Source organism: Panthera onca, chromosome B4 (genome assembly GCF_046562875.1).
Source record: "Panthera onca isolate mPanOnc1 chromosome B4, mPanOnc1 haplotype 2, whole genome shotgun sequence".
Classification (NCBI taxonomy): Eukaryota; Metazoa; Chordata; class Mammalia; order Carnivora; family Felidae; genus Panthera; species Panthera onca.
The window spans coordinates 11,619,257-11,640,996 of NC_138345.1; the positions used below are offsets into that span (position 1 = coordinate 11,619,257).

A 21,740-nucleotide genomic window follows, 5' to 3' on the forward strand; every position below is an offset into this window, starting at 1 on the left:
TTAAAACAACTATTTTGAATTCTTCATCAGGCAAATCATAGATCTTCATTTCTTAGGGGTCAGTTGCTGGAGAATTATTGTTTTTCTTATGAGGGTATCATGTTTCCTTTATTTTTCATATTTCTTAAAGTCTTGCTTTGCTGTCTTCACATTTGAAGTGAAGTTACCTCGTCCAGTGTTTACTGGCTGGCTTCAGAGAGAAAAAGATTCCACTGGTCCTGCTAGAGCTTCTGAGGCTTTTCCAGACCTTTTCTCTGGATCCTTTTGCTCCCCATTTCTGTTCCTTTTTGGGAAGGAATTCTTAAGATTGTATGCCTTCTCTCAATTCTTCAAAGTCATGCCAGGTGCTGACAGCCTCCCGTTTGTTTGTTTCTCCCTCAGGCAGTGGTGAAAATGCTCAAGTTTATGGTCTCTATCTCAGTTTCATAGAGTTGGCCCAGCTTTTCACATGTGCTCACTAGCCATCTGCAAAGGCTTACTCTTGCTACCGTTCGGGATGTGCATAGGGAACTGGCCACAAGTTGGAGGGCTCAGGTACATGGAGCATTAGGGGTGCCCCTTGACCACTTGGCAGGATCTTCAGGAAAGGCATCCCCAAAGGTTCATGGTGGACTTCTGATAGAGTCGATGAAGCAGTTAATAGTATCTGTGTCCCTTGGAGGGCATCAAAGAACCCTGACTACTCGTCTGCTAGCATCTTCTTGCCTTCCAGCCGTACAGCATACCACAGTTTTCTGGTAGGGTAAAAAAGAAATTGGTCTCTTTGGTGGTATCGTGCACATCTAGGGAAGCCAGATGCTTGCTCATATGTTCTCATTTCCCCAAATGGGAGAAATCATGGGCCAAAAGGTCTCCCTTGGCCCTGAGATGTGCCACCTTGGGAGAGGGATGACACTGGTAAAGCTAAACTATTCCTCTTCAATGGGTCCAATACCCTATTCAATGGGTCCCATCTCAGATTTTTTTTAAGCTCCAGTTGTATGCTGGAACATCTTCTCTGTACTTGTAGACTTCCACAAAGGCATTCTCACTGTGGGTGATTATCAAAATATATGTTCATTGGAGGAAGATAATAGAAAACTCCTATTTTGCCATTTTTATCTCACAGATATTTTCAAAAAGTAAAAGACAACAGTTACGAGTTGAAACATGGTACTATTTGTGCCAAATGTTTCCTAACTTGTAAGAATATTATATAATAGGTAACATGGTCAGAGAAAGACAGATACCATATGATCTCTCTTATATGTAAAATCTAAAAATAACTAATTAAAAAAAAAGCTCATAGGTGTGGGGAATAGATCGGTGGTTGCCAGAGGCAGGAGCAGGGGGTTGGGAGGTGGAAAAATGAGTGAAGGGGGTCAAAAGGTAAAAGTAAAATAAAATAAGACAAACATAAACAATTTTAAAAATAGCGTATGGTAAAGGAGTAGTGCTGTTTGCTATTTCTTCTCATTATCTGGGGTTTAATTTTCCTGATTTCTCACTGTGTACTTCTCTGCCTGTGCCCAAGAAATCCCCTGTTCTCCACTTGGGCAGTGTTCCCTGAAGCTGGTTTGGGGTTTTGGCAAGGCATACACAGATAGCAGCCTATGGGGGAAATTTACAAGTAGGAGAGGACTTTGTGATATGAGTAAGTGATTCATTCATGGAGATGCCACATCAAGGGAGAAAGACAAGGTGGGAAGGAGGAGATGGATTCAGAAAGGTAGGCAGGACAGATGGATAAACATAGGTGGGCTTACAACTGGAGAAACTAAGAGACCGAGCAAGGCAGAAAAAGGTAGACTTCAGCAGTTCTGCAGCAATTTGTAAGAACTTGGAAGGCAGTGCCTCCGCTGGGGAGATCTGTTTTCACATAGGACAACACATTCCATAGTGCTGGGTACTGAGTTGGACCTAACATAACAAAATCAATAATTTATATCTGTTTGGTTGAAGACACTTGGTAGAGTACCAGCATTCATGAAATGGGGCAATAGGAGTTAGTGACAATAAGATAACCAGAGGCTTCTAATAAGATTTGCAATTTTTTTTTTTCTTTTAAGCAAGGCAATTTCAGATAATTGGTTCCTGGGCTCCCTAAGGAAAGGGGATTTTCCAGATGATCCTTTTGATGTAACAGACAGAATATGTGGAATGTTCTGTAAAATGTTAGACTATCGGTGACTTTAAATAATTTAACCACTGAAATCTTATTATCTTCCTGCCTGTGGGCTCTCTAGCAGAGAATGCAATTATATTAAATGTAGGAAATAAATGTAGGACTCTAAATTCAAGTGTGGATACAGACTTACTTGGCATCTCATTGCCTTTCCGAGAGTCTCATTACTCTCAGATTCCTTGTTTTCCTTTCTTCATGCTTGGCAGAGACTGCATAGTCTTAAAAACGATTGCAGACAGTCAGGGCAAGACCTTCTGAATTCAAGAACCCTGTCTACCCAGATGGGTAAATGCAACTCCGTCCTTAAGAAGGAGCAAGGAAAGTGCTGGTAAAGATGAGCCAGGGTTCTGATGTAGGATGCATCGAACAATAAATTTAGTATTGGCTACACAGTCTTTGAAACATCAGATCTAGTGTTCCTGGAGTTTGTGGTATTTTCGTTTGGGGAATATCAGGGTTTATTTTACTCCTTATTATAAAAATTTTTGAATGTTTGCATACATAGAAAGAATATATTATGAGCCTCAGTCTTAGATCAGGTTCCCTGGAAACAGACTCTGAAGCACCCGTTTGGGTGTGGGTGGTTTTCTGGGGAAAGCTGCTGTGATTAGCATCTGCAGGGAGTAAGGGAAGCAGGACAGGGTGGAGGGAGATGCTGAACCGCAAGGCGGTCTCAGAAAAAGCCTCAGCCAACTCTGGGGCCTCTGGATGGGCATGGCCCTTAAAGGATCTCTCCTTCCTTGAAGCAAGGGTCTGGTCTTTGCATGTGGTCTCTGCTCAGAGAGGGAGGCACAGCCTTGGACAAGAAACACTCTTCTGCTAAGGGAAATGCCTTTACGGCAACCCAGCCAAGAGCCACCAGTCCCTCATCTAGGGTGGCCTGAAGGGGAGCACAGAGCATCGCATGACAGTATCCACTCCATTCACCCATCACTCAGCTTCCATGATTGTCAGCTGCCATGATTGTTAGCCTAGAGCCCATCTTGGTTTTTGTCTACCTCCACCCACTTGTGCCCCTTTCAGCCCCATGGTTTCTTTATTTTTTGTTTTTGTTTTTTTGACAATTTATTAAGGTGTAACTTATATACCATAAAATTCACTCATCTTAAGTGTACAACTCAATGATTTTCAGTAAATTCACCAAGTTATGTAACCCTACCCACAATCCAGTTTTAGAATCTCTTTATCACTGTAACAGCACACTCCCTTTTTAAAATTATTCCTGGTATAGTTTGAAGCAAATCATTTTAGTGAGGTTTTAATGCAATTAAGTTCTTAACTGAAGGCATCTGTTGATAGGAAAAAGAAAAGACTCACATTTATATGAGTGAGGTGCCATTTAACAGTTATTTGAGGTCACAGCATGTAAGACCTTGGAAGATGTCACGAAGGCTTTTTCCAGAGAGAATGACTCTCACTCCCTTTAAGTGAGTTATTCCCAGAGGTCATCTGAGAATATCACATCTGACAGATGGCTCTGTGCATATAGTTCTACTGCATTCCTGAAGAGAACTTGTGTCAGAGACCGGGAGCTGTTCAAGTTAAGTGTGTACGAGACAGCAGGCAGTGAGAGAGGGCTTTCTAAAAAAAGGAAATAGTGGTTCCAATGAGAGACCGACCACCTTTGTATAGCATCAGAAAGAAGGGATGGATATGGAGAAGACAGAAATGATAAACCACGACAAAGGGGGAAAATTCCATTTGTTGAGTGGCCAAGGTAAAAAACAAGGCATTTTCTAGAGTTTGTATAAAATCCTTTGCACACTTGTCATCCTGTTGATAAAATAAGGGGTCTAGAAAAACAAAAGAGAAGATTTTTTAAAGATAAAATATAATTCGCTACCATAAAGCCACCTTTTGAAGGTATAACATCCAGTGGTTTTAGTTTATTCACTAGATTGTGGAAACATCACCACTATATAACTCCAGAAACTTTTCATCACCCCCCAAATAAACTCTGTACTCATCAGTGTTTACCCACCCTTGCATCTCCACCCCACCGCCCAGGCTTTGGCAACCACAAATCTCTATAGATTTGCCTATTCTGCATATTTCGTATAAATGGAATCATGCAACATGTACCCTATGTCTCATTTCTTTCCCTTAGTATAATGTTTTCAATATGTTGCAGTGTTGTAGTATGTACCAACACTGAATTCCTTTTTATGGCTGAATAATATTCCTTGTATGAATTATATGGATATACCACATATTGTTAATCCATCCATCAATTGGCGGCCATTTAGGTTGTTTCCACTTTTTGGCTAATATGAGTAATTTTGGTATGTACTTCACATACCAGTTTTTATAGACAATTTTGTTTACTGCACCTAGCAATGCAATTGCTGGGTCCTAGTGTAACCCTATGTTTAAATTTTCAGGAACTGCCATACTGTTTTCCCCAGAGGGGCTGCGCCATTTTACATTCCGCCACCCACCCCCCCTCCCCGCCAGCAATGTGTGGATTCCAGTATGACCACATGCCCACCAACACTTGTCATTCTGGTTGTTTTGTTTTGCTTTGTTTTTAAGTTTTAGCCATCCTGTGTTTCTCTCTCTCTTTCAAAAATAAATGAACACTAAAAAAAAAGTTAAGTGACCAACTTTGCCTCAGGTCATGATCTCCTGGTTCGTGGGTTCAGCCCCTCGTCAGGTTCCGTGTTGACAGCTCAGAGCCTGGAGCCTGGTTCAGAGTCTGTGTCTCCCTCTGTCTCTGCCCCTCCCCCTCTTGCGGTCTGTCTCTCTCTCAAAAATAAGTAAACATTAAAAACTATTTAAATTATAGGCATCCTAGCTTGCATGAAGTGGAAAGGCACATTTCAAAAGACTCTGGCAGGAAAAAAAAAGGTGAATGCTAGAAACATAAGCTCTATGCTTGGGGCTCTCAATTCTGGGCCCATAAAGCTTCATTCTTTGTACTCAATGAGTAGGTTTGGTGGCCATTGGTGCTGAGAGCCCTGTCACTTGCAGGACCGTGAGGATGTCCCTTCCAGCCTCACTTGTTAAACAGAGGCTGCTCTCTTATAACATCCAGAATGATCAGAGCTCACGGTTATTTTCAAATAAATGTCTTTGTCAACACTCACCCGTAACTAAAACACTAGAAACAGAATGTGCTGAAGAGAATAGGAAAGGTAAATACTTCCGGTCCCACTGAAGAAAGTGTGTGGCTGCCTACAGTGATTTTTGTGGGTTTTTAAAGTATTCCTATATATGGATTTTTTATTTGTCTTTTTGCTTTTCCAAATATAAGAGAGGACAGTCTAAGAACCTCCTTCTAGAAAACTGTGAGTCAAGGACAGTGGCTTTGCTGAAAGTGTGTCCTGAGCCCCGTTTGCATTTGGACGGCATGTTAGACTGTAGTTGTCCTTGAAGGGTTTTTGTCATCAAAGGTACATTTAATATTTGGCTTGATGTCTACAATTAACCTGTAGAACACAAGTTATGGAGTCTTAGAGCCGTCTGCTTGAGGCTCAAGTACCTTAGAAGAGCTTACCAGAAATTGTGGGGATATTATTTATAAATGTGAGTTTTCCAGGGTGTATACTCCTGTTCCGTTCTGGAGAACATTTCGGGGATCTCTGAGCAGACAGACAGCTCCTGAAAACACTTCCTCTTTTTGTGTTCCTTGCTGCCTCTTCTGTTCCACTCTTACTGCTTTCCTCTTCCTTTGCCACATTGTTTTTTTTTCTGCTGTCTGGTTTCTCTTCTAGAATCATGACTAGAGTTGCAGAGAAAAGCATCTCCCAGAAGGCAACATGAGGCAATGCCCTGCCATGGAGAACTATGTGACCGTAGATGAGTCACACTGCAGCCCAGGGCACCACTTTCCTCGTCAACAGAACGAGGAGCTCAACCAGAGGGCCTTGAAGGTGCCTATGTTTTGGAGGCCAGACATTTATTTTTCTGAATACCACAGATGATGCCATTAATTGGGGTTGAGCCAAGGAGTTCTAGAAGCTTCAGAAACCGGGAAGCTGAAAGTCCCTGTCTGAGTCATGCATTAGTCAGGGTTCTCCAGAGAAACAGAGCCAACAGGATATGTGTACACATGATATTTTATATGTTTTATATAAATATATACATCTATAAAATATATATAAAGAGATTTATTGTAAGGAATTGGCCCACACTTTTGGGGAGCCTCACAAGTCCTAAGATCTGCTGAGTGAGTCCGCAAGCTGGAGACACAGGACTGCTGATGGTGTAGTCCTCATTGAAAGACCAGTCGGCTCAAGACCCAGAAAGAGCTGATGTTTTGGTTCAAGTTCAAAAGGCAAGAAAAAACAGATGTCTCAGCTCTGAGGCACTCAGGCAGGAAGAGTTCCCTCTTTCTCAGATTTTTTGTTCTGTCCAGGCTTTCACCTGATTGGATGGGGCCCACCCGCAATAGGGAAGACATCTGCTTTACTCTCTGTATCTGGTCATATGTTAATCTTGCCAAAACCCTCACAGACACACCCAGAATAATGTTTGACCAAATATCTGAGTATCATGTGTTCCAGTCAAGTTGAAACACAAAATGAACTGTCACAGCGCCAGTTGGAGATGCAGCAAAGAGAAGCTAAGGAACTATCCTGGTGTGTAGTTTGCTGGGACTCCCCTACTCTTCACCCTCAGCCCCCAGCAGCTCATGGTATTTAAACTTTTCCCGTTGTTATTTGTTAAAATCTATGTATTTAAAAAATGGTTCAAAAGCAAGCATGCTTTATGTGTGTTTCAGAAAAATCTTGAGTAAGAAATATTTCCTTCAAAGTCCTCTCGTGGAACTGGAGTAGTGAAGAACCATACAGTGCTTAGAACATGGGGAGGAGGGGCGCCTGGGTGGCTCAGTTGCTTGAGCCTCTGACTATTGATTTCCACTCGGGTCATGATCAAGGATCATAGGATCAAGCCCTGAGTTGGGCTGTTTGCTGAGTGTGGAGCCTGCTTAAGATTCTCTCTCCTCTCTCCTCTCTCCTCTCTCCTCTCTCCTCTCTCCTCTCTCCTCTCTCCTCTCTCCTCTCTCCTCTCTCCTCTCTCCTCTCTCCTCTCTCCTCTCTCCTCTCTCCTCTCTCTCTTTCTCTCTCTCTCTCTCTCTCTCCTCCTCTCCCCTGCTCGCATGCTCTCTCTCTCTAAAAATAAATTAAAAATTAAAAAAGAAATAGAACATTGGAAAACAGGAATGGAGTAAGGATGCATGGAACCCATGTGAGCCCCGGACCTTGGGTGCTGGAGGGAATGCTCGGTGTTGGAAGAGGGACCAGGTGGGCAGGGCTCAGAGTTCTCCTTTAGGACAATTTTAGAACTTGAGGAAAAGAAAGCACTTCTGGCAAGAGCTTTCTTTTTGGAATCTGAAAAGCCACTGAAAGTTGCTCTGAGCTTCTGGTCTGGGGCTCATCTGCAGACCAGAGTGATTCTTCTGTCTTTAAGGACAGCAGCTACTTACACGGTCTGTCAGAAGGGGCTCTTTACTGTGCTGTGTCCCCAAACTCCTGCTGGCAGTGGGCGTGGCCAGGTGAGGCCCGCAATGTTCCTCAGCAGTGATTGATAATGAGCAAAGTGTGGGCTACAAAGGTTCAGATTCTTTCCAGGTCTTCTGTTTCTCTATTAAATTTGATGGTCACTAAGGAGGTTTTACACTCTTAACAATTTGGGGTTTTTTATGTTTATTTACTTTTGAAAGAGACAGAGACAGAACGTTTTTACAGAGAGACAGTTTCAGTTGTAAAAGTGTGAACTTGAAGTCTTACCAGCGATTCATGCCTTGACCAACAGTCTTTGCCCAAAGGCTGCTTCTAAGTTTCGGGCATGGCTCTTGGAATATAGTAATTCTAAATTATCACCCCAATCTCAAGATGGTAATTTTCACAAGGTTGCTGTCCACTCTTTGGGGTTAGTGATGTCCATTCTTAATGGACCTTCTCGACTTTGAAGAAACCTTTCTATGTCACTTTTTTTATGCTGAACGCAAACATAATATGGCTTTCTAGGTTGTTAAATGTTGTGCTTGAACATGTCGGAGTGAATACCTTCAATGTCCTACTGCTTCTTATTTCCCTCTGTGCTAAGTGTGGAAGGTCAGTGTGCAGATGCTAGAAAGAAAAAAAAAAAGAAGAAATCCACCAGCAAGCATTATTTTTGCCCACTATGGGGGAGTAGGACTCATAGGAAATTCTATGTTCTAGAAGCCGCTGGCATCATAGCCAAGAGTGAAGGTTTTGTTACATCCTCGAGCTTAGAGCACTTTGAGCAGAGTGAAAGAGCAAGTGCAGTGGCTGGCTTACCTGGGATGTCTGGCACCTGCCTCATTTTATTACCTTCCTCCTAAAAGAGCACATTAATCGAAGAAGACATTTCAGTGCATATATAATGCGTGTTTGTGCAATTACAAGGGAGTGCTTTCAGATATTTATCCATCAAAATATATAAATGACAGCAAGCTCCCATGGCTTAACTGCTTTTGTCTGCAGCCTGTTTGGTCTATTTTAATCTGCCCTGTCCAGTCCACGTGCACAGATGGGGCTGTGTCATTGCCAGCCAGTCACTCACACCCTGGGGATCACGCTGTCCCCATGCACTGCTTTATATCACTCACTAACTTACCCTTTAGCAGATCATCTGAAATAGGTTTGGGACATAATTTTATGTTTGTTTTTGCATTTTTAAAAATTTTAATTCCAGTTAGCATACAGTGTTGTATTAGTTTCTGGTGTACGATACAGCGATTCAACACTTCTATACTCCACCCGGTACTCATCATGGCAAGTGCACTCCTTAGTCCCCATCACCTATTTCACCCGTTCCCCCTCTACCCCTCTTCCCCTCTGGTAACCATCAGTATACTCTCTATAACTAAGGGTCTTTTTTTGGCTTATCTCTTTCCCCCCACACACAACACACACTTCGTTTGTTTTTTTCTTAAATTCCGCATAGGAGTGAAATCGTATGGTATTTGTCTTTCTTTGACTGGCTTATTTCACTTAGCATCATACCCTCTAGATCCACCCATGCTGCTGCAAATGACAAGATTTCATTCTTTTTTATGGCTGAGTACTATTCCATTATATAAATTTATATACATACAGCATCTTCTTTATCCATTCATCTATTGATGGCCACTTGGGCTGATTCCATAATTTGGCTATGGTAAATAATGATGCAGTAAACATAGGGGTGCATGTATCCTTTCGAATTAGTGTTATTTTATTCTTTGGGGAAACATCCGGTACTGAACACTAGCTCATAGGACAGTTCTGTTGTAATTGTCCAAGGAATCTCCATACTGTCTTCCACAGTGGCTCCGCCAGTTTGCATTCAGCCCAACTGTGCATGAGGCTTCGTTTTTCTCCACATCCTCACCAACGCTTGTTGTTTCTTGTGTTTTTCATTTTAGCCATTCTGATAGGTATGCGGTGATATCTCACTGTGGTTTTGATTTGCCTTTCCCTGAGGATTAGTGATGTTGAGCATCTTTTCACGTGTCTGTTGTTGGCATAATTTTTTAAACGAGTGATTATACAACTCTGATGAAGGGTTCTCTTATTTAGACACTTGTAGGTATGACCTTCTATTGAGGGAAGTCACAAGGTCTTGTCTGCTCAGGGTCCCTGGGCAAAGCTAGGACATTCTTCAGAGTGCGGGTGCCTACTCCAAGCAAAAAGTCAAGACCCGGAGCAGAGGAGGCCCCAGTAAGATAAGATGGGTGAGGCAAAGCTCTAGCATACAAACCAGCAGCAAGTTTAGGTGGCTGAGAGAGCCAGGAGGAAGTGAATGAATAAGGGAAGGGAATGGGTGAGATGGAGAGAAAATCGGTTCAGCCGCCGGCCTCCTGAATGGAGGAGGCTCCAGAGCCCTTCCGTGGGGCGCTCTGCAGCACACGCTTTGAGGATTTGCACGATTGCTTGAGGATGCCATGCGCAGCAAGATCCAGACCCCACTCGCTGTGCGTTTCTTGTACAGCATCTTTTCTTTATTCAGCAAATATTTAGTCAGCTTTTCATCTGTGGGGGGTACCATTCAAGGGCCTTGATAGAGGCAGCAAAGAGGCTGACGCTGCCTCTGCCCACATGGAGTTCACCGTCTGGGGTAGGTGGGGGCAGGGTAGGAGGGCAAAGCGTTACACGGAAGAACATACCAATAATTAGCTCTACCAGGTGAGTGTCGTGTCAAAATACAGGGTCTAAGAGACAATGTAATGGGAGGGGGCCTAATCTGGTCTGGGGGTCAGGAAAGGCTTTTCTGAAGTAATGACATTCAAGCTAGGACCCAAACAATGAGTAGAAATTAGATTTAAAAAATATGGGCGGGTTCAACAGATACAGAGGTGGCCTGGAGCCAGGCACACTGCAGTGGGCAGCTGTGACCATGACCTTTGTCAGTGCTCTTGACAGAAAGGAAACTTGGGAACTCCACAGAGCTCCTCGACAAAGGCATGGAAGATATTGCAGGGCTGAACAAGAGGCAATTTTTAATTTGTTTTTGCTCTTTGAAGGCGTTGTTAGACCTTTCTCACATTCCCTGAATGCATGTGCTCTCCCACACATCTGCTATAAGCTTTTCAGTAGAGATCCTCATTGGCTGAGAAACACTAGAACTAATATAAATATATATATATAATGAACTTAATGACAAGTGGAAAAACAAAAAAAAAGAATTTAAGATACCATCTTTAGGGGCACCTGGGTGGCTCAGTCAGTTAAGCATCTGACTCTTGACTTCGGATCAGGTCATGATTTCATGGTTGGTGGATTCGAGCCCTGCATGGAGCTCTGCACTGGCAGTGCAGAGGCCTGCTTGAGATTCTCTCTCTCCCTCTTTCTGTCCCTCCCTGCCTCTCTCTCTCTCTCTCTCTCTCTCTCTCTCTCTCTAAATGAATGAATGAAATGCACTTAGGCTTGTCATAAAATCAGGGTCTTACCCAGTTGCCTTCAGATTCTGCATCTCTGAGCATGTATGAAAGTACATATTTGCTCTCCATCGGCTTTGAACATAGTCCCTTATCCAAGATAGACAAAGATGTGCCTACTGCCCAGTGGCCACTCCCTACACGGGACTTAGCAATTTATGGACTATCTGTAACCAAGCTGTGTTCCTAGACCTATTCCAGAGCCATCATCTGCCTCTTTCAGATTTTACTGCTCCAGGAACGCAAAGCTATTTTAATACTAGAAAGATTATAACAGAAAAATGCATTGCCAAGTAAAATCTTCCTAATTGGAGCTAATTCTGGAAAGCCAGTGTGTAATAGTCAAACAATTCATTGCCGAATTTTTCTAAAAAACTGTATTTAAAACATTCAAGAATATCTGTTAATACAAAGCTCGTGCTGCGTGCGTGTGTTCTACCAGAAGGTCGCTATGTGGGGCTACCGCATGTCAGTTACTGCTTGACTAACCTTGAACGTCTCAGGAATTATGCCGTGCTAGGTTGGTAGCATTCTGACCGTCCCCTTGAGGATCCTCTTTATATAAGGTTAGAGGAAGATAACTAATGCAGAAGGAGCCACAGTACTAAACTGTGAGATTATGTAATCAGGCTTAAATTTTCACAAGTTTCCATCCTAATCAAGGTCATGGGTATTTTCCCAAATCCCCCACACGTCTGTGGGGAGCAGAGAAGAGCAAGTGTTCTTCTGTCCAGAGAACCAAGGGCCCTGTGCCACCTTCCTCTGGTGGCAGCTCTGCTCCTGGCAGCTGCCACATGTGGATGGCATTGGCAGCCACTGGCTTGCACCTGCCCGAGGTCCTCAGTGGGAGGGGAGAAAGCAGTGACATTTACAAGACAGTGAAACATGCCAAGAGTCTCCCTTGGGATTTCCTTGCGTTGTCTCACTTCTCAAAGCAAACATAATTCCCCCTTTTATAAAGGAGAAAAATGAGGCTCGGAGAGCTCAGTCCTGGGTACCTTCTCTTCTCCGTGTCCTCCGACATCTCCAGTCCCGTAGTCTGGAGGCTGCCTCATACGCCCATGACCCTCGGCTCTCCGCCTCCTTCCCTGGCCTTCATCTTGCGTAGTGCAATGAGTATTTCTATGTCTTCATGGTGCTTGATCTCTCAGACCCTCCTCTTTGATTTCCGTGGTACCACACTCTCCTCCTTTGCTTCCTACATCTCTGTCTGGTCCTTTGCTGACTCTGCTTTATCTGGATGTCTGTATTCCCAGTGCTCAGACATCCTTCTCTTATCCAACTGCAGTCTCTCCAGGGTTGGTCACATCTAGCCTCTTGGCTTTGGGGACCATCTCCGTGCTGATGACTTGTTAATCTTAAACTCTAGCCTTGATCTTTTCCCCCGAACTTCAGACTTGTATCCACGGCTACCTGCTTGACATCTTCCTCCAAAAGACACCTCAGATTTGTACTCAAGGCATCACATATTGTACTCAAGGCTCTAGGTCCGAGCTATCCAATGTGGTAGGGCCGTGTGGCTATTTACATTAACTAAAGTTAAATGTAAAAGGCAGTTCTTCAAGTGTGCTAGCAATATTTCAAATGCACAATAGCCTCCTGGAACTAGTGGCTACCATATTGGATATTGCAGGGAAAGAGCCTTCCATCATTGTGGGAAGATCTGGTGGTCATTGCTGCCCTAGTTGTTCTTACCCTTCCAAACCTTTTCTTTCACCAGGGTCCCCCATTTCAAATAATGGCAGTACCATCTAGATGTTCCTCAAGTCAAAAATCTAGGAGGCATTCTTTTTTTTTTTAATTTTTTAAACATTTATTTGTTTTTGAGAGAGACAGACAGAGTGCGAGCTAGGGAGGGGCAGAGAGGGGGAGACACAGATCCGAAGCAGGCTCCAGGCTCTGAGCTGTCAGCAAAGGGCCTGATGTTGGGACTTGAACTCACAAACTGTGAGATCAAGACCTGAGCCAAAGTCGGCTGCTTAACCAGTTGAGCCACCCAGGCACCCCTAGGAGGCATTCTTGATCCGTCTCCTTCCTGCATGCCCCACGTCAACCTCATCAGTGAGTCTTGTCTACTGTGTCTCCAGAACATCCCCCCGTGTGTCCACTTCTGTCCATTTCCAATGTTCCCCAGGCTGAGCCACCGTCCTCTCTCATCTGGATGCTTTGCAGCAGCTCCTCAGTGATCTGCCAGCTCTACTCTTACCTCTACAACCCATTGTCCACATAGCAGCTGGAGTGATCATTAAAAAATGTAGGTTCACCTCTCCCTCAACGGAAAACCTTCTAATGATTTCTTACTAAACCTAGAATAAACACACCCCATTTGAACATTAGTTTGAATGGTGCCTTAGTCCATTTGGGCTGCCATTACAAAGTACCATAGACAGGTGGCTTATAAATAACAGAAACTTATGTCTCACCATTTGTGAGCCTGGAAGACCCAGGTCGGAGAGGCAGCATGGTCCGGTGCTAGTGAGAGCCCTATTCCAGATTGTAGACTGCCAGCTTCTTGTTGGATCCTCACATGGCAGAGATAGGGCAAGCTACCTCTCTGGGGCTCTCTTATAAGGGCACTAATCCCATTTGTGTGGGCTCTACCCTCATAGCCTAATTATCTCCCACAGGCCCCACCCCCCAAATACCATCACATTGGGTATTGGATTTCAACATGTGAATTGAGGAGAGGAGGGGCACAAGCATTCTGTCCATAACACATGGCCCCACGTGATCTGGGCCTTCCTCTATCTCAATCATTCTACCCATTGCCCACCAGATTCTGGTCTCTGCTGTACTGCTGACCTCCATTTTGGTCCCCAAATATTGTAAGACCTTTCCTGTCCTAGGATCTTAGGACTGGCTCAGAAGCTCTTTGCTCTTTGCCCAGAAGCTCTTCCCCTACATGGTCACTTGGCCGGCTGTTTCCTGCCATCCATGCTGGAGCCCACTCAGAAGTGTCTACACCGCTCCTCTCAGGCTGCTTTCAGTTCTCTGCACACCATTATGGACTCTGTGAATGGTTAATATTTGTTTAGTTGTTGATTTATTTATTTTTCTTTCTCTTCTTCCCCCGCTGGAATATAATAGTCCAAGATACTGGGGACTCAAGTGGAATGAGACATGCTTTGCCCTCTCAGAATACAAAAAACTAAAAATGATTTGTAATTATCTTTTATGTTTTTTGAAATGTGAGCAGGTGCTTCGAGTTAAAACAGATGAATTATTTTCTCTTGAAAACTTGAACATGCTAATAGTTTCTTAAGAAATCCTTTTGTCCTTTTCTCATGAGTAATGCAAAAGTAGAATTTCTTTATCAGGGTCTCAGCAAATGAGTTTCCCATACAAAATTAAAATGCCTCCAATTGTTTCTTATCTATGGTTTTGGCTATAACTACACTTTCCCTGGCCTGCCTTGAGGGGGAGCCAGCTGGGAACCAAAGGGGCTAGTTGGAAACAGAGGAAGATGATTCCGAGGAATCCCTGAGGCCCCTTGGAAAACAATGGAAGTTGTTGCCTGGGTGGGTGGGAAATCAGTGCACACTGCAGAACCGGGCCAACATGGGCTTGGAGGATGGGTTTGCTCTTGTGAGCACAGCACAACATGGATTTGGAGGATGGTGGCAGGAAGCCTGCTGGACTGAGAATCTAGAAGCAGACCTTCGTTGGAAGACAGTATGCACGCCTTAGGAAGGACCCTTGTCCCAAGATGCCCCTCACCCCACACCCACATCCACAGATGCTAACTCCCTCAGTACCCTTTCAGAAGTGGGTTACCTTAGATCCCAGGCAGCTAAGAATTTGCTGTCTTCCCGTGCAGCCCTTCCAGGTCCACTGCTTGATTTTCAGAATCCTTTATGGTTTGACTTCATCCTCACCAGTTGCATTTTCTAGATCAGTGAGGCTTCTTTACGGACATGGTTCCTTCCTGCCTCTACCCTTTTCTTCCGCCTGCCAGGCCCTTGCTCTTGACTCTGGGTCTCTCCTGTCTGCCCTGCCTCCAGGAATCCTTTTTTCTGCAGTGCAGACAACATTGTGCTGGCCTCTGGAGGCAGAAGGGAAGTTAGGACCTGTTCTGCAGGCCACCTCCTGTGATCACTGATCTCTCCCCTCCACAATGTCCTGTGGTCATCCAGCCAGGGTCGGGGCTTGGCAAGTCCTTGCTCGCTAGTGGTCTGACTTGTCAACCTGGGCTTCTGTAGCTGCCCAGATACAGACTAACACTGCTGCCAAGTGCTGGACTTATCGGAGGTGCTCAGTCAACACTTCTTTCACTGACTGTATTCCCCGGAAGATACTTAGTTCACCAAAGACTCCTTTCATGATAATTCAAGTTACTGGGCTCTTCCTGCCCCCTGGGCTTTTCTCCACTGGACTAAATATCACCCCTTCTTTAAGACAGCTCAGATTCTCCTCTTTCTGCCCTGCCCCTGGGCCCTTCTACATGTCTTTCTGGGGTTTTCCAAAGCACCTTCATTGCCCCCTACCCCACAATGTTGGAACTGTCTACACTGTGCTTTACTTGCCTGTGTACCTTAGTCCCCATCCCACCCCGGGCCACACTGCCCTCTGTGCCCCTTGGAAACAGGGGCAACATATCATCTGGTTTGATGCAAGATTTTTGATGATTTGGTGAATAAACAAAGCATAGAATGCAAATACAGTAGAAGAAACTGCCCCCCCCCCCCCGCCCATTAATCTTGAAAACAATTTGAAGGGAATCTAATTCAGAGATCCCCCACATGGTTATGGGATACCCTTTATATTCCCCAGTCTTTAGTTTGCTAGGGATGCTATAACAAAAATACCACAGACTAGGGGGCTTAAACAGCAAAAACTAATTTTCTCACACTTTTGGAGGCTGGGAGTCTGAGATCAGGGTCTTGGCAGATTCGGTTTTTCCAGAGGCCTCTCTCCTTGGCTTACAGCCACCTTCTTACCATTTGTCCTCATAGTCTTGTCACTGTGTGCTCATATTCTGTGTTCTCTCTCTCTCATAAGGACACCAGTCATATTGGAACCATATGACCTTATTTAACTTTTATTATCTCTTTAAAGACCCCATCTCCAAATACAGTCACCGCTGAGATATACTGGGGATTAGGACTTGCACATCTGAAGTTGAGCTGTGGAATACAAGTCAGTCCATAACACCCTGACATTGAGAAGGCAAAACGGCCAGAATCAAAGGATAATGGCACCTAAGGAGTTACACTGATCCGGTCCATGAAGGTGGAGAGGCATGTGTTTGTGTTTTGGAATTTTCTGAACAGACTGAGCCAGGAAGATATTGAGAAACTGAATTCTATGAAAAAAGATGTTTTTATTATTAGAGTAGGATTTGTCAAAAGAGGAAATACAGAGAAAAGAGGTTGCATGAAATAAACCCTTAATCTCCCCAGAGTGGCTGGGAGACTGCCCCCAGGAGCAGGATGTGTGGGTACCAAAGCCAAGGGAAGCGGTGAGGATTAAGAGCGCAGGCCCAGGAGCCGGACGGCTGCCCTGTGTGGGAGGAGGGAAATCCCAGGCACCGCCAAGCCGGGACTTAATTGAGGAAAGGGCCTGTAAGATAGGCCTTTCTTTCTCCAGGCTGGGTGAAAAAACACACACATCTGCCATTTGGACCTTGGGGTCTCACAGTCGAAAAATGCTTCACTTCTAGCCTCACTCAATTACAGCCTGCTTATTTCAAGACTGTCTTCTCCTTAGGACTAAATGTGAATGGGGGAGATGGTTCTGGAGAAACACATTTATAACCAGCCTTGCTCTGGGGCACACAAAGGCCATCTTGCTTTGTAACCATGGCCCTGGCTCTTTTCCACGGTCACTGCCTAGTTATGTGACAGTCTTTGTGAATTTCAAGGCATATTAGCTATAACACTGCTTTTTAATGATCCTAGCATTACTGCGAAGATTTCTCAGACCCCTCGCTAAAATTAACAGCACAGCCCTATACTGTTTGGCTTTTGAGAGGGAGAAAAAGTTTTCCTTGACCCTGGTAGGGTCCCTGGCCAGCTCTGTAGATGAACCTGACAAAGACAGATGAGCAGGAGGAAAGCCAACACCCGTTAATGAACTTTTGCAGGTACTTGACATCCTTCACCCGGGGGAGTGATCAGAGCCTGAAGCCTTTGTAACCTTTTACACAAACAGTATTTGTGAAGATTTGACAGGAACAAAGGAGTTTGGGCCAGAGGCAGTAAATGGTAGAGAGACTTGGGAGAAGTTGAATGAGGATTGTTGCCATATTCCTCTGGTGCAGTCTGTGGGCTGATAGAGTATGTCTCCAGTAAAAGGAGAACTTATTTCTTGCCTTTAGACCAAAAAGGGGGAACTTTTTCCTACATCTCCTGCTTAATTGCTCTCAGCTCAGAATATATTTTATGGCAAGGAGGCATGTTTTGGGGTGACATATTCTGGTTTCCTTCAGCCTTCTTCATATTTTATTATACCTAACTTCTAGAGGAATAGGTTTTTGGAGCCCATGTGTCAGCATTAGCACAAGTGCTGTCTTTTAACAAACGTGTAGATATTGTTATAAGATAAGAAAACATTTTAAATTATAATTAGCAGTGAATTTTAAAACAATGGGATAACATCTGTGGAAACTACATGGAGAAGTTCAAGTGCATGGAAAGAACAGCACAGTCTACCCGGTACTAACAATAGAGCATGATACGCTGACCAGGTCCCGTCGCTGTATGGGTGTGTGCGCCACAGTGGAATCAGAACTTGCAGTGTACTTGATCCAGCGACTTTGGAATTATGTTTCTTGACAACGATTTTTTAATGTGAGGAGATTCGCGTTACTTAAAATTTTGCAAATAACCTGAATTTTGTTGAGGCTGTGACATCAAAATATTTCGTATTTGCGTATTTAAAATTCACATGCAGTGATAGCCATACAATGTGATAAGCGAGGAAGATCAGAGACTGAGCAAACCCAAGTTCAACGCAAAGGCAGGTTGCTGTAAATTAATGTCAAAATTTATGGGGTGCCTGGGTGGCTCAGTCGGTTCAGTGTAAGACTCTTGATTTCAGCTCAGATTGTGATCTCACGGTTCATGAAATCAAGAAATCAAGACCCACGTCAGGCTCCGTGCTGACAGCATGGAACCTGCTTGGGGTTCTCTGTCTCTCTGTGTCTCCTCTCTGCCTCTCTCTCTCTCTCTCTCTCAAAATAAATAAATAAACCTTAAAATACTAAAAATTAATTAATGTCAAAGTTTAAATTGAGAAGAGTAGAGATTTTTTAATGATCTCTGTCCTCTCCCTTAATCTTGAATAGCCAGTCTCTTTCTACGTGGACATCCCCCAGTGAACCTCTCTCCCAGAGCCACCATTAATTAATTTTATTTGTGGATCCGTCATGATGGTTCTTCTCCCTTTCCCCAGTCACCTGACCGCTCCCCTTCTAACTCCATTCTGATGCCTGGCAGGCTGTCATTGGAGAACTCCATTTCTAACATGGAGCTTTAACCCTTGCACTTGGGAAAGGGTTTTGATTCAAGAAAGCAGCCTGTCAGCTCAGCAGCCCGTCAACCCACCTCCTCATGATCCAGGGGCCTGAAAATGAGACACCCCCCTCGCCACTCTTCCAAACTTATTTCCCCATCAGCGAGTCTGGGATTCTGGTTGTTCACAAATGGCTTTTGAAATAAGCAGGTGTCTTAGCTCAGGCTGCCATAACAAAATACTGGAAACAGGGCAGCGTAAATGACAGACATGTATTTCTCACAGTTCTGGAGTCTGACATATCAAGCTCAAGGTGCCAACTGATGTGGTTCCTTTTAAGGACTCTCTTCCTGACTTGCAGATGGCCTTCTGCTTGCTGTGTCCTCACATGGCGGGGGGGGGGGGGGGGGGGGGGAGGTGGGAGAACAGAGGAGAGAGAGAGGGATAGAGGGAGAAGAGGGGAGAGAACTGGACTGGGCTTTCTGATTTCTCTTCTCACAACGACGCTGATCCCTTCATGGGGACCCCACTCTCGTGACCTCATCTAAACTAAATACCTGCTGGGGCACCTGGGTGGCTCAGTCGGTTAAGCGTCCGACTTTGGCTCAGGTCATGATCTCGTGGTTCGTGAGTTTGAGCCCCACATCAGGCTCTGTGCTGACAGCTCAGAGCCTGGAGCCTGCTTCGGATTCTGTGTCTCCCTCTCTGTCTGCCCCTCCCATACTCACTCTCTGTCTCTCTCTGTCTCAAAAATAAATAAACATTAAAAAAAATTTAAACTAAATACCTGCCAAAGGCCCCTGTCTTCAAATACCATCACACTGGGGGGTAGGGCTTTGACATATGAATATGGGGGGTGGGGTGGGCATAAACATTCAGTCTGTAACAGTAGCCATTCGAAGTGTATGCTTAAGGAGATTTTTGAAGAGTATAAAGCGATTTGCAAGTTTTAAGGCATTTTTATGAGTATTGTTATGTTTTGGCAAGTGTTTAGACTTCTCTCCTGTGCCTTGGTTTCTAAGGAAACCAAATACTTTCTGAGCAGTGTTCAGAACAATGAAACCCTGGTGCCGTTTGAACTTTCAGAAGTGAAATAGCAAATGTGCGGAGCATTGAGGTTGTGACAGTACATGCTATAGCTGGACCTTACCTTTCAACTCTGATGCTTCCGTTCTTACTGCATGGCTGCCCTATCAGGGTACAAGTATTTGATTCAATAGCCTCCGTTAATACCTTACTTACCACATTGGAGAAAAGAGGACTTTGAGAGAATGGGAAGCAGGAAAGATCAGTTTTGAAGGAGGGAATCTGGTAAAGGTGGGTCATAGGGTAACAAGGGCAGGAGGCAGGGGTAGAGGAAGGGGTGCGCATTCTTGCCTGAGGTCTTCTGGTAGCCTGCAGAGCAGAGGGTGTGAGCAGAACCGGTATAAGAAAGCACTGGAACACTCAGAAGGGGAGCCATTATTGGAAGGTGGGCCAATGGTGGAGAATGAGGAGGGGCACGATCAAAACAGACCTTTCCTTCTTCACAGCTGCTGCTGCCTTGATTGGCACCTGTGGTTCATGGTAGGTGGCACATAGTGGGCACCCAGTAAATCGTAAATGAATGCTCGAACAGATCATCACCTGAAGTGAATGCCTCCAGGTGAATGTGCACAGGTTCCCCCTTGCCCTGGCAGCTGGGCGTCTTCCAGAGTACATCCTCAAGGTCTCCAGAGTTCTTCCACTGAAACTCATTGCATGAAGGGTCTAGAAACACGAAGACTGGGGAGAGCTTGATGTATAGCTGCTAAGAGGGGATGTCTTGGGATTTTGGTTTCCTTAAGGATGGACCATTTGGACAACCCGGTCATCAAAAGGTAGTTTCTCCCCTGATGTTTCCATTTCTTTTCACTCTTTGAATTGCTTCTTATTTCTCCTGAGCATCTTTCCTTTTCTTATTTCGATTGCTGTTTGCTTTGGAAACGAGACATTATCCAAGCACAACATCGCTTAGAATGACTCTAGGTAATGGGAGAGACTCGAACACCTAGGCCTTTTATAGCCACAATTGGTTTTCTTTGTTGGCTTTTTAAGAGGAAGGTTTTGACGGATCAGATATTGCACATTAATTGTCATGAATTGCAGAAAATGAATCCTAGCTTCATGTGTTTGTGTATGTGTGGGTGTGTTACTGCTAGGGCATGGCTTATACTACATCTCTTAAAGCTGAAAGAGTGGTTTGTGAAACTGTTTTATGAGTTTAATATTTCAAATAAGTCTTCATTTTGCTTTTGGAAATTCTGTTTCTTTTTATAAAAGAGAATAGTATTAATATATCTCTTGAACCTAATATTCGAGATGGCTTAATTATCTGAAAGAAGCACTGTTTTTCTTAGAGAAGTATATGTTCTAAGAATTTGAAGGTTAAAGTGTCCAACTGTTCCTATTCAGAATTGTATGATTCTGTCACTTTGTTAAACCCAGAACAGCATTAACTATCAGAGCTGAAGGGGCTATAAGGGTTGCCCTCCAGGGCATTTTGACTTTTGACAACCTAGGCAATAAATAATAAACACGAAGAAAACGTTAAGTGCAATGTGAAACTCAAAGCAAATTAAAATTAAATATTTTTTAATTTACAGTGCAGATGATGTAATGGGGTGTCATTCTAATTTCTTTTTTTCGTAAATGACAATTAGCTTTCAGGTTCTGAAAGCCAGTGTTGGATATGGTTGACTAAGTTAACCCCCTTATTTTACGGATAAAAAGACTGAGGTCCAAAGATTCAAGGAATGCCCATGCCTTCAGCATATTAGGGGCGGAACTTGGTCAAGAGCCCAAACATCCTGTTGGCTGTTTACTGCTTTGCCCACAACACTGCCCCCCATACCCCCTATCCTTCCAGACCTTTAAGGATATTCTCTTATGCAAAAGAGGCATCCTATCCATCATCCCCCTACATCTGATGATGCCAATATTCTGGAAAGTTATTCTGACTTTACATTGTCATAGCAGGATGGATGCAAAGACCAGAAGACTTCTCAGGCCGGGCTAGTCCATGGGTCCTGGTTTATTTTTATTCTCTTTATTTCATTCTGGATGTTTATATCATCGTGAAATAGAAACACTTCCCTGGTATAGCTTCTGGGGCATAGATGGGGCAAAACCTAAATCTGAAAATGAATATTTTTGGAAGCCAATTTGGTTCTTCTGTCATATTGACATCTCTTAATGATGGCTTTCCCTGAACAATTC

The 21,740-nt window shown here is 44.0% G+C and overlaps 1 protein-coding gene across 7 annotated transcripts in view; it reads left to right on the forward strand.

Moving 5' to 3' along the window:
* CAMK1D (calcium/calmodulin dependent protein kinase ID) overlaps window positions 1-21,740 on the forward strand; it is a 501,767-nt gene that overhangs the window by 415,229 nt on the left and 64,798 nt on the right. The window lies entirely within an intron of this gene.